Source organism: Chelon labrosus (genome assembly GCF_963514085.1).
Source record: "Chelon labrosus genome assembly, chromosome: 24".
Classification (NCBI taxonomy): Eukaryota; Metazoa; Chordata; class Actinopteri; order Mugiliformes; family Mugilidae; genus Chelon; species Chelon labrosus.
Genome location: NC_140357.1, coordinates 5,392,702 through 5,405,682, shown reverse-complemented (window position 1 = coordinate 5,405,682; position 12,981 = coordinate 5,392,702).

Sequence of the window (12,981 nt, the reverse complement as noted above, 5' to 3'; positions counted from 1 at the left end):
AATCAAAGCGGCCACGCCTTAAATTATGCATGGCTAGTTATGGATAATTTAAATAGGTGAGCTATAAAAAAGAATCACATCCGGTTGACACAAATGCAGAAATTAGCCACAGAGACCAAAGGGGTTTTTGTGCCAGGCTGTAATCATGTATGTTTCTGCTGTAACTTTGAGCATTTTAACATGGAAGTCAATGGGGAGGTTTTTGGAGCATCTAGTGGCCACTTGAGGAACTGCAGTTTTTCAAATGTTTAACGTTGGCTTCGTTTTCAGCTCCGCAGGTTTCCGCTTGGTGTTACCACAAGATATAAAGAGTAAGAGGACGTTTCCTGAGTTGACAATGACAATTCTTGATTACAAATACTGTATTTTACAAATCAAGAACTAAATGTTTTACAGTGTATATATATATATAGCAAAGGTTTAGAGCTGCCCAAACTTTTTCCTATATTGTTATAAATAAATAAGCCATAATTACGTGTAGCCATATTTGTGGGTCTTTTCCTGTTTTCATGTGATGCATGGATAAAAACCATAATACGATTTCATGGGAAGAAAGTTCTGTTTTAAAAGCTAAATGAGTTTAAATCTCTTCCCCTTGATAGAGACGCACTAATCTGGGCTGACCTACAGGAATACATTACAGCTCTTCCCCCTCCGTCAGATCTCCCTGCAGACTCCCCAACAGAGAGGCTGCTATTGTCAGGAACTGGCTTTTATCTTCTGCTGATCAGCAGCAAAACAAAGAGAGGTGTGTGTATGTGTGTGTATGTGTGTGTGTGTGTGTTGGTTCACGGGGGCTGGAGTGATTTCAGTCCATCCCTGCCAGTCAGGCCCCCTCTGCTGCCGATCTCTAACTTTGTTAGCTGCCTCTAATTTGGCCCCCGGAGGGCCCTAATGTGGTTCCCCGTGGGGGGGGTTCTGAAAAGGGCCTGGCAGCTTCTACCTCTACACACTCACACACACAAGCACAAGGCCTTCCAATAATCCTGGTGCATTTTCGGGAGGAGAGGATGATGCAGGTAAATAGCCCCAACCTCTGTTTAGACAATGCATTTTGCTCCTGGCAGATGGAGAACCGGGATGGCGCGGCGACAACACAGATGCTCGCCCCGACAGTAAAAAAACGCACACGCGTCCCTCGTCACATTTTGCTGACAGCACAAAGTCGCGGGAAACCGGGCTCGATTTGGCCCCGCACCGCACTGCGCCATACGGATTACGGTTATGGAGGCTCATTAAAAACATGTAGCGGGAGATGGATTAGTCGTAGCCTGCTGCTGCGGTGGGCGAGCAGCGTTCGAGATCGGCGGAAATCTGCGGCGGGCGTTGGTGAATAGATTTGCGTGGGACAGGGGACATATTCCTGCCTTCCAACGTGGACTGCCATGTGCTTTTAGGAGCTGGCATCAGCTGCTGGACTGCTGCTTAAAAAACTATCTTGGTTTCATTTCAAATTTTTAAAAGGAAATGAGAAGATGAAATATGTGAGAGAGAGAAAAAACACGAGAGTGAGAAAGAGTTATGTTGGGGGTGGGGGGGTGGGAAGAGTAAGTGAAAACAAAGGAGGAGAAAAATATGGCCGGGGTCAGTGAACCTCGGGGTGAGGGATAACACACAGCGGCCCGGCTGGTGTTGGGTCCCGGTGAGAGCTACATCCAACATGTCTCCACACAATCCTGTTTTCACACACACACGCGCAGTAGAAACAGGCGCCATACACAAAGTAGACACAGAGAGAGAAAGAGAGAGAGCTAATGGACTGTTATTAAAGACATGCATCACACCGCGTCACCTACCGACCACACACAAAGCTCACACACACCCGCACAGACACACACCGGAGGGGTAATGATCTGCAATAACAGCTGATGTATCATCAGCGCGGCCCTAATGCTCGCACCCCACCTCGCGTTTTATCCCTACATCCGTGACATTTCTCGGCTCAAAAAAAAGCCCTTCGAGTGGCCTTTGTGGAGCTGTAAAGGTTCTTCAGCGCCGGTTGATTGACAGGCGTCATCGCCCCGTGCGGGGGGAACAATGCAGCAGCAGGGGAAACGGGAGCCGACCTTTAGCCCCCCGCTCCGCCCTACATCTGAAGGGCTCCCAAGTTTCTCTCAGGGGAGCAACTGTTTTTTCAATTTTCTGATCTGAACTCAGCATGGTGATATTGAGCCGTTTGATAGCAGCATTAGCTTCATATTTCATGTATAATGTGAATTTTATACTCAAGTTTTGACGTTTTCTAGTGTGAATGTTTGCTTTTTATTCCTCGTTCCTCTCCTCTACACACATATGTGCAAAGTCTGAGGCTAGAAGGCGCAATCATCCACTGAAGGAGCAACAACTCTCTGTGCTGAGGAAACATTTTGACTACTGTGATTCACCACATCCAGGAATAGATGGTTTCAAGAGAGGTGGATGGTTTGTTATTTTTATTTTATTTTTTTATTTTTGGGCACACTACTAGGTGTCTCATCTGTAAGGATAAAGCTGCTTTTCTCCAGGAATACAATCCCCGGCGCCGCGACTCGACCGAAGCGGCGTGCTGCTGGGGATGAGGGAGGGGAGCGGGCCGAACGGGCTTCAAAATATCCAGCTGCAAGCCCACTGAAAGGAAGAACATTTTTTGTTGTTTTTTTTTTTTTTAATCTCGCTTTCAAGTGTTCGAGGCGGTTCCAGACCAATCTGACCACATCAGACCCCTTCATTCGATAAAAAAAGGGATTCCAATCAAAAATATTTACTCGCTTCTTGACCGGTAAATCACTGCTGTGGGCGAAGCTTCAGAGACATGAGGAGACGAATGCACGAATCAAAGTGGTTATTTTGCTGTTCTGATACGAATGTAAACATTTTGTGACATGTGTTTTGACTGCGTCCCATATATACTCTGTGATGTTGCCCACATGTTTCCCGAGGAGCAGTTTTGAAGCTCAGTGTGGTGGCTCCGGCCGCCGCCATCTTGGAAATACCCAACTCCACCTCATTCTTGGATAAATGAGGAATAGTCGGTGAGGTGGAGCCTGATGTGGGCGGGTGACGTCTAGGCGGGAAGTCTGCAACCTGTGACGACACCCACCTGTCATTTAAACCTTTGACATTTTAACATTGTTAGCTATGGGGATTGGCTCGTGTCAGCCTCAAGTGGCCATACAAGGAACTGCAATTTTTGCCACTTCCGCGTTAGCTTCGTTTTTCAGAACTGAACGATTGCAGATCGAAGCTTCTATAGTCTCATAAACCTGTGCTGTAAGCTAGACTCTCCAGCTTGACATCTACACCGCTGTAATGCCTTTTCAGAAATCTTAAATGATTGCAGTTAAATTCGCAGCCCTGCTCTCCCTTCAAAATCTGCACTGTATGCATGAACTACGCTTCTGCGTGACCTAAGTGTTCCTCTCTTTTTAAATACGGGAGATGACAGGAAACAAATGATCTGAGCTTATTAACATAACACAAACGGAGGACGCTTTTAACCGAAGTGCTTCGCGGTGCCACAAGGAGAACGTGGGTGGCCCCGCGGGGAATCAGACAGCGCTAACAGGCCCGTGCTCCTCTCATGACCCCAGCCACATTGTTTTATTCCAGTGTTTACATCCTCGCGGAGTGCTTCAAATAATTGCAGCCTTCTATTAAGGACATAAATGGCGTGTTTGCGTGAATGAGGCGACGTGTCTTCCTTACATGGGCACGCAATATCTGCGCTCCCAGCCCCGGCTCTCTCCCTCGCCGCCTCCTGAATCTCTCTCAGTTACGCTGCAATTCAAGCCTTTTGTTTAATAAACAATTTGTCAGTGATGTATCGAACGCCAGCTCTAATTTGATTGCCTGTGAAATGCGCATGGAGGTGGCTGCCTGCTCCGTCTCCCGGTCTGCCGAACCGCCACTGATATCCTACCCTCTCGCTCTTCTCTTCCCCTGCAGGTGTGTGTGTGCACGTTCGTGCTCCCGTTGTGCGCTTCGTCGCGGGGCTGCGCGCGCAGGGAGGATGAGGATGGAAGAGGGATCCTTAAGGGTTTGCAATTACATCTAAACGGCATAATCAGACATGATGGATGGCTGTTGCCTTCGCACAATGTCTAGACCTCAGCTCTGGCAGTGCAACAAGGTTACAGGAGAGTGGGAAATGATGAAAGATTTAATAGTTTTGCTCTGCTTTGCTGGAGCACAACTCCCTTTTTTCTCAGTTTAAGGTGACCTCACTCATTTGAGCGTCACAGACAAGTCAGCTAGTTGTCAGGGTGAAATGGGCTCCACTGTGCCGTTTTGCCGAACGGGGCAGGTCTAAAAGAAGATTGTTTGCTGGTTTAATCCTGTTTTTCTTCTTCTAAGCAGGAAACAGTGCAGGAATTAATCTCAAGCTTGAAAAACCACGATGAGAAAGACTCATTGCACATGTTACTGTTAGGTTTTTTGGTCAATAGGTGGCACTGTGGGACCAAAAGTTCCCTGCACACCTTGAGGCTGCAGGATGTCAGAAAGGAAGAAAGCACAAAGTACAACCCAGTGAATGCAGGGTGGTAGGTAAAATGAGGTGTGCTGTTCGGGTTCTTGAAGTGCAACTCTCCCTCATCCACGCTTGCAAAATGACACAAATAGAGGCCGGGCTCGCCGGTTTCGCCCGAGAGGATCAATTTAGGATCTGAGGTAAGATGTTAAATGGACAGAATAATTGGGAGATGTTCGCTCGCAAGGCTCTTGCAATTATCCTGGACAATTGCATCCTTTGACTCACCAGGTGCTTTAATTGAAACAAGAGCGGTTACAATACGAGACGGCGACTGTTCATGGGGAAATGAAAAAAAAAAAAAACCTCATCTGTGGGAGTGTAGGTGCTAAAAGAGGGTGACTGTTCGGAGATTGGCGCGCAGAGCTTGTCTGTGCTGTCAGCAGGCTGAGGGGTAGATCTGTCTGCTCTACTGTACCTCGTAATCATCCAGATGCGCGTGTGTGTGGCAGAACAGCTGCAAAGACACCGTCGCAGAACAGAAAGCAGGAGTCTGACTGAGGCCTGCTGCAACTCACGGCGTCGCCGCCGCCGAAGAAGACGGTAAGGAGAGATGCTTCCTGTCAAATGAACGTTTGATTGCGCTCGTTCGCTTTGGCACCGTGACATCACCGAGGCGGAGGCGCCCGGCTTTTCTCACGAGAGCCTCATTACCCACAATCCCAGAGGTTGACGCCGATGTTGTCATCGCCTGGAACGCCGCCATCTCTCCTGCGCAAACACTCTCTCTATCTCTCTCCCTCCCTGTCTCCACCTTCCTACTTCTCCTCCCCGTCTTTCTGCTTCACTGATCAGGTAGCTGTCGCTCGGGAGCATCACACAGATGTTCAGCGAGGAACAAACAAACCAAACAAACTTAAAAATAGACATGGTTCCTGGTAGAGAGACACATTTATTTTTTTTGTGTGTGTGTGTGTGGCTGAGAAGAGAACTGATAAAAAGGGAGGAGGAGACGAGACCCAGAGTCCGACTCTCATCCTCCTCTCATCAACAGGCCCCTGGTGCAGCTGAGCCCGCCGCACACAACTTGAAATGAGCTCCAGCCCAGCCTCTGAACCTGCTACCGACGCTTCCTACCTGCACGGCGGCCATGTTTACCGCGGCCCTTTGATCAGATCTCTGTCTTTCCAGACACGGCTGCCATCCACTTGATTTACCCACCGTGGAGATGAGAAAGACTTGCGGCGGGCAGTGTGTAGATGTGACAGCCTCGTCTGGTTGTCGGCACACTCGCTGAGCTCAACAAAGGCCACGGCGAGGAGCAACTTGTCCTCGGGCGAGCGCGGAAAAGGCATACGTGCGCAAACATTTCACACACTTCTTTCCCCTGTCGTTAACCAGCTTTCTCCTCAGAATAAAAAAAAAGAAAAGAAAAGAAACAGCAGCTCCCCCTTCTCCGCAGCCAGCCATTAAAATGCAAACACCCACGCCAATATGATCATTGAAAACACGGCAGAAACAAACGACTCTGTGAAATAGCCGCCGGCGGAGAAATCACTCTTGCCCTAATGTCGCCGGCTCACAGCTCTGACAGTGAAAAACAGAGCGGAGACGAAAAGTAGTTTCACCCCCCTCGACTCTCCCTGTGACATTCTGAGAGATATTTACCTTGTAAAGATCTTGACATTTCGCGGCGCGCTCTAATAACATCCTGAAATATGAATAAGAGTGCAGAGAGTGGAGAGGAGCCCTGCAGAGCTTTTGTTAACAGGTATTGATTGATACTGAAGGGGAAGGAAGGAAGGAGCTGGGCCACGGGAGGGCTACTGGGAGCCCTTCTTTACTGATCATCTGTTAACCTTGTCAAAGGATCTCAGCCGCTGCCTCACGCTGGCCGTGGGGCATCCTCGGTGGTCATCGCAGCCCCTGTGATTTCCTTATCAAAGCAAAACTACGGCCTAGAGCATAAATCACATGTTACGCCGACGATGTCAGACGCCCCAGTCAATATTTGAATGCTTGCATCGCTGTGAGACAAGAGCGACTGTCTTTGAGGGGCTGTTTCATCTGCACAGGTCAACCACTTTAAAGGCAGTTGGAAGCGATTATTTAAACAACGTGGGAGAAAAATGTGATTTCTTGAACTCATATACAATCTTTATATTGACATGACGAGACCGGTCGTGCAATTATCCCACATGTGGCGTTGCTGTATCGCAAATTGTGGCAGTTTGCTTATAGATTTTTAGTAAAGAATCGGCCTTCAAAGCAAGCAAACGACCCAAATGGAATCAAGTTTTGAATTGAGTTCATCTGAGAGGTGTTATTTATCACGGTTCATGCACTCTAGCTTGTATTCATACATTATGATGCACCCCAGGACATAATATTGGGTCAAAAATAGTTCCCAGTTTGCATTTTGTACATACATCTTGACAGCCCATTAATCTCCATTAAACTTTACATTACATTAACTGCAAGGACTCACAGCTGATTTAGTCTTTATCGCAATTAAACTACTAATCTGTCAGGATTTGGAAATCAAGTGAAAGGTAAAAAGAAGGTAAAAGTTTTGACCTGATGATGGCTTTAGGTTTAAAAAAAAAAATAAAAATGGGTCACCATTGACATTCATCTTCTAAAGCGCCTTGAATCTAATCTGTATGAAAAGTTAATTTAGAGTCACTAGAGTTCAGACTTTTGTACCAAACTTCATGGTAATCCAACTAAAAGTCACTTTAGAGTGTAGGGCCGTGACCAAGGCCTTCTCCGTCAGCTGTCTGCCAAAGTCAGGACGTCGGTGAGTGCGTTATCTTTGCAACGGCTCTAGTCTGGCGCCTGTTGGGGCCTATATTTTTGCATTTGCATTTGCATTTGGTAAGAGATTAGCATTTCAGCTTCGCGAACCAAAGCTCGAGAAGAGACCTGCAGTCCTAACTTGTCCTTAAGTCAAGTGGCAAGTTCAAGTTTCAGGCCAGGACACTGATGACATTCAACAAACACACTGTAGTGTGCATCCATAGCCGTTCTACCTGGTTTTCAGCAGCTTGTCAAAACCTTGAAAACTACAAATTTGCCTGCAAACATGGACCACATTTAAACTGTTGCTTAACCTACGGAACTGAATTTAAAAGTATAGTTTTGAGCACATACAGGTCTGTGAGACATAAACGATGTGGGGGCTGCCGAGGTTTCAGTGCAGAGCTCATCTTTATGATTGCTGTGATCAAGAAGAACCTCGGGGAGTTTCGGAGCGAGCGCATACATTACCGCATCTTATTCGAAACCTCCAGGAGCTCACGATGAGTGCATACATTAATATATTTTATTTTAATGGCATGTAATTTGTTGCACACAGTAGCTCCGGATAATTTCTCCTTCCATGATACTGAAAACCAGTTTAAGGTAATTAGAAGAGATTGTTTTTAATGGAAGATAAATGGCTTACTGCGGGCTGTAGCTGAATCAATACTTTGCTACAGTTTGAGGCAGTGCTGCATCATATCCCGAAATTACCACCATTGATTGGTGGCTATCAGTCATTTTGATTTAATTTTAAATGACTGTAAGGAAGTATGTAAGTCTGACTGGGACATTTCTTCATTTGACAGCATATTGCTTTCTACCGAAGGGATGGCGGGGAAGCGAAGCAGGAAAACAAAGCAAATTCCCCCCCTGAAGCAACACTGAATAAACAGAGTAATGAGTGAGCTTCAATTTTAGTTTATTCACTGTAATATAATGACTTTAGGGGTTGTTTTCCTGTTTTCTTTGGAGTCTTGTCAGGTTTGATTTGCTGCACTGCAGTCGACGGTGTCAAAACGGCCTTAATTAACAGATGAGCCGGCTCAACTGAACAATTTCTGCATAGCTCATTATCCGTCAAAAGTTCCACCATACAGGCGAAAAACTGTTAGAGTGGGATGGTCGCGCATAAGGTCAAGCACTCGAGTCAAACGCTGTGCTAATGAGCTTGAATCACGCCATTGACCACCCACGCGCTGTTGACTCTCGAGCACTTATTGATTTTTTTTGGCCCGGACAAGCTGTTCCTCCTCTGCCCACTCAAAGACCTTCCACAGTCATCTTTGTCTCGATCCCTCTCTTATCTTGTAATGTTCCCCCTGACCTTTTCCCGCTCTGCCTCAACTCCCAACTTTTTCAGACATGACAGCTCTTTGATTTCTTGAGTTCGGGTTCTGCTCCGTCTTCGGATGTAACTCCCCGGAGTTGGACAGGATATCAAATAACAAAAAAGAAAGCTGCTGATTCAGTCTCTGGCACCGACCGTGTGTTCAATCTGGGATCACCGGGAGGGCAGCTGGTCTTACCGCAGTGCTGCTGATGTAATCTGGCATAGCACCGACTGTTCTACTGGAGAATCAGTCACACTCTGAACTCTGACCCCTGCAAAAATGCGTGCAACTATGTGTCCCTCAGTCCCGAACAGACCGCAAAAAGGTATGCTAACCCTTAACTCCCCATTTGCTGCATTTGCACTTAGTTAAGCTTGATCTCTTTTAAAAGAGCGTGATACATCCAAGGTAGCTGCATGACATGTTCTGGTGGAAGCAATTTGATTCGAAGACTCGCAATAAATAGTTTTTGCCTAGAAGGAAGGACCTAGATTTAAAGCTCCCTGCCGAGCCTTTTGGGTTTTTATTTCTTCGGTTTTCACGCCTGCAACTGTGCTTTTGTTATATGGCCTAATTTGAGCAGGCAGCTAAGTTAGAAAACAAAATGTGTTTACTGGCATATTTGTAGTTTAAAGTGGCAAAATGAATTCAGCAAATAAATGAATAAAACTCAAACATTGTGCTGAAAAGATGTCTGCTGAAGTTAGCATGCTAACCAGCTAGCGCCAGCGCAGAGCCTCGCATGCTTGTAATATCTCCTCCAGAGAAATATAAGTGATAAATATGAATGTGGGGATAAGTTGAGGTTTTAGCTTCAGGTGTTTTGTGTTAGCTGCTATGGTTATGAATTTACACGTTTTTTGGTAAGGCCTGAGCTGTGTGGGATCAACACAGTATCACAAAAAAAATTAAAAAAAAGAATTCTAAGGCCTTGAATGCTGACATTTGCAGAAATGGCGTAAGTGAGCGGTAAGTTAATAAACTAGTTTATTAATTAGTTGTTTAGAGATTTGTTTGCGGTTTAACAATATATCCGAGGAAACGCCTCCCATTGTTTCATCACTCCTTTGAATTACCTATGTTGAGTTTCCAAGGCATTAGTTTGATAAAATGTTAGCATCGGTTGCTTCCAGGCGGCAACGGTTGCCCAGCAGCAACGTTCCCATGCCGATCTTTCCGGTTGAACGCCACACACTTCATGTACACGACTTGCGGCGTCCGAACCACAAGTTGTGACAAACAAACCAGTCATATTGATGTTTTTTTGAACAATTCAGAGCGGCTCCCGAAAACTTCCAAAGGGCGTTGACAGTTCCTTGGTCTCGCTAAAAACTGATCTTAGCAGGCTCAAGATTTAACACGTTAAGATTATAAAATAGTGACTGACTTGCTGAGTATTGGCAGAAGGGTCAAAATTCCCGTCGACTATTCGTTATAACTGATAATTGTAAAAACAGTTCGACGACTGCCGCCCCCTCTGGTGATTGGTGGTATTGATTTTTGAGTTCTTACAAATTGCTCCTTTAAGTTGATAGAACAGTGACCTTTTTAATGATTATATATATTTTAGGGCACATTTCTTGATTTAAAGCATATAGTTGTAATCAAATAATCAATTTACAACATGTGTATTAAATTTGTTTCATAGATAACAGCATCAGCAGGCTGCTATACCCCACAGATTTTTATATACAGAGTATATTTTCAGTACAGCACATAGTAAATACAATTTAAACTTGCCAGCATACTACTTCCTCACCTCACCTACATCATAATAGTAACCGTCCCTGGGTCTCATGAATGTGTGTGTGGATGAGTGTTGCTGTGACAGCCTGATTTACAGGCCACTGGTGTGTTTAATGGAGCCGATGAAGCAATGATCGCTCATCCAATCCTTTCTCTCCCGCTACCCTTTCTGCCTGGGCCAGATACCACCAGCCATCTCTCAACACACACACACACACACACACACATACACAGCATCTATGTGATGCAAGAAGGTGCTCACACGTATACCCCCGAAGTCTACCCACGCACGCACAAATCCCGCTTTATAGGGGATAATCCAATGACAGCCAATTTGCTGGAGGGATATACTTTTTTTTTATTTCATTCTTTATTTATCCATCACTTCTGCTTTTACAAGGCAATTTGTTAGGTGGCCAGCTGGAGGAGGGAAGTATTAACCTAGCCTTCCATTACCATGCCCCTCCTCACCCACCCACCTTTTCCTCTCACCCACTCATCCTTTTAAGGTTAAGCCACCCACTCCCCCCTGCCACCACCACCAAAAAAAAAAGATGGTCCGGTGTAATCATGAAAGTGTCACATTTCAGCTGAGAGAAGAGGAAACGGTGGCTTCGGGGTCACTCTAAAATTCCCCACTCTTCACTTCTATTCATTTTTTCTTTCTGCCTCCTCTATACCTATATCATCCCACGCATGCTCTCTCCATCTCTTCATCCCATTCCCGTCCTTACCTCTTCTTATATTTATTTATTTCAATCTGCTCCCCTTTGCTCCCCTTTCTCTTGATTTTGTCCTCGCTTTCTGTCCCTTCCATTCCTCCCCAGTCTTGTTAAGCCTCCCCTCTCTCTTTTTTCCTCTCTCTCTCCCTCTCTCTTTCTCTCTGACAGTGGTTCAATAAGCAGTGCCTCCAGAGTGGTCTTGCTCAGTCAGTGGCCAATTACCCAGTCACACTGCCTGTCCTCTGGGACGGACAGGATTAGCAGGATCTGTCGTCTGACCACACACACACACACACACACACACACACACCGAGCCTTGGACACCTGTCACTTAGACAACCTGTGGGTTCTTTTTTGTCTGTGGGAGAAAAAAAAAAGAAGAAAAAGCTAAGGCTCCACCATCTTTTTTCTCCAACGGGCAATTTGACAGGCCAGTGAAGAGAGGCTGTGGAGAGGAGGAAATGTATGCTGCTATCAAATGCATAAAAGCACCGTACAAGCTCCACTGGCGCAGCCGGTCAGTGTGTGGTAACCAGTAGAGCCTCACTGAGGGATGAGACCTCACCTGCAGCGCTTTTTTTTTTTTTTTTTTTCGCTTCAGGGCAAGCTAGCTCAGGGCAGCTTGGATTTGCAACCCGATGACCACGGCGGTGCTGCCAGTGAACGCAGCAGCAGGCACCTAATGTCACTCAACTGCTTCCCCCCAAGGCTCAGCTCCGTTCACTGCTGCACCGCGACTTTAGTTTCTTGGTGTCAGCTGCAAGAAGGTCGATGATCCATTATTCAACCAGCAAAGATGCTACAATATTAAAACGTGCTGCTGAAATGTTTTAGTGGTCAGTTTGTTGGTATGTACTACATTTTACATTGAGACAGGTAGAACTAAAGAACCCCTGGTTATATTTATTTGGAAGAATCCAAACCTTTAATATGAGAAGTTGATGTGTTAGATAGGCTCTATTATTATTAAAAATAGAATAGTATAAGTACAATATACAAAATTTGCATTTGTATGAACCTACTAGAAATAGAAATAGAAATAAATATACGCCATATACATAGGAAGGATACATGATAAGGTGCAATAATATGGCTTAATTAAGGCAACTGCAGCATACGCAGTAAATAATTTAACATATCTGCCCATATTTTGTTTATTTTGATTGATGCAAATTGTTCACACATGTGTTATGGAGCCATTTAGCTGCCTGTAAAACTTGTCTTTGTTCTATAGATACGCAATGGGAGCTTTTAAAGTACCATTTACAGAATGCCTGGAGAAGGTAGATTGATTGAAGCCTTGCACTGCATTGGTCATAGATAAAAAACTAACTAAATAAAAAAAAAAGTGTAAAAAGAAGTGCATTCCAGCTGGGAGGAGACCCTGGGGTGGACCTTTGTAGCAGAATGCAAACAATTTGTTGACATTATTTGTGTGAACGTTCCGAAACCATTACAAATCCCTGCCGACACATGAATAAAACTCTAGTTAAGCCAGTGAGATGATAAGGTTTACGGCTGGACTTGGACCTTCGGCATCAAAAGCAACTTGTCGAGGTGGTTCAAGGAGTCCGGGGAAGAGGCCTCCTGGGCCCCTCCCATGGCCAGCTGGTGGGAGACCTTGGGAGAAACCCTGAGTTTGATGGAGGGATTACAATACCTCATGGAAAACGGTTAAGAGGGATGTCAGGAAAACCCTGCTCAACCTGTTGCCACCACAATCCACTTTTATTCAGGCCAAGAAAGAAGTCTCTGATATCTAAATATCAAAGATATTTCGAACATTTGTCTGTCTTTAGTCTTTAGTACCAAGGCAGAAAGAATAAAGTTCATGTTATTGTTGTTTGAAACAGAGTAGTTCTTCATCACAGGAACAATCGCTGTCCTTTCTCCGCTATGAACCAGACCTCACATGTTATTCATCCGCCTA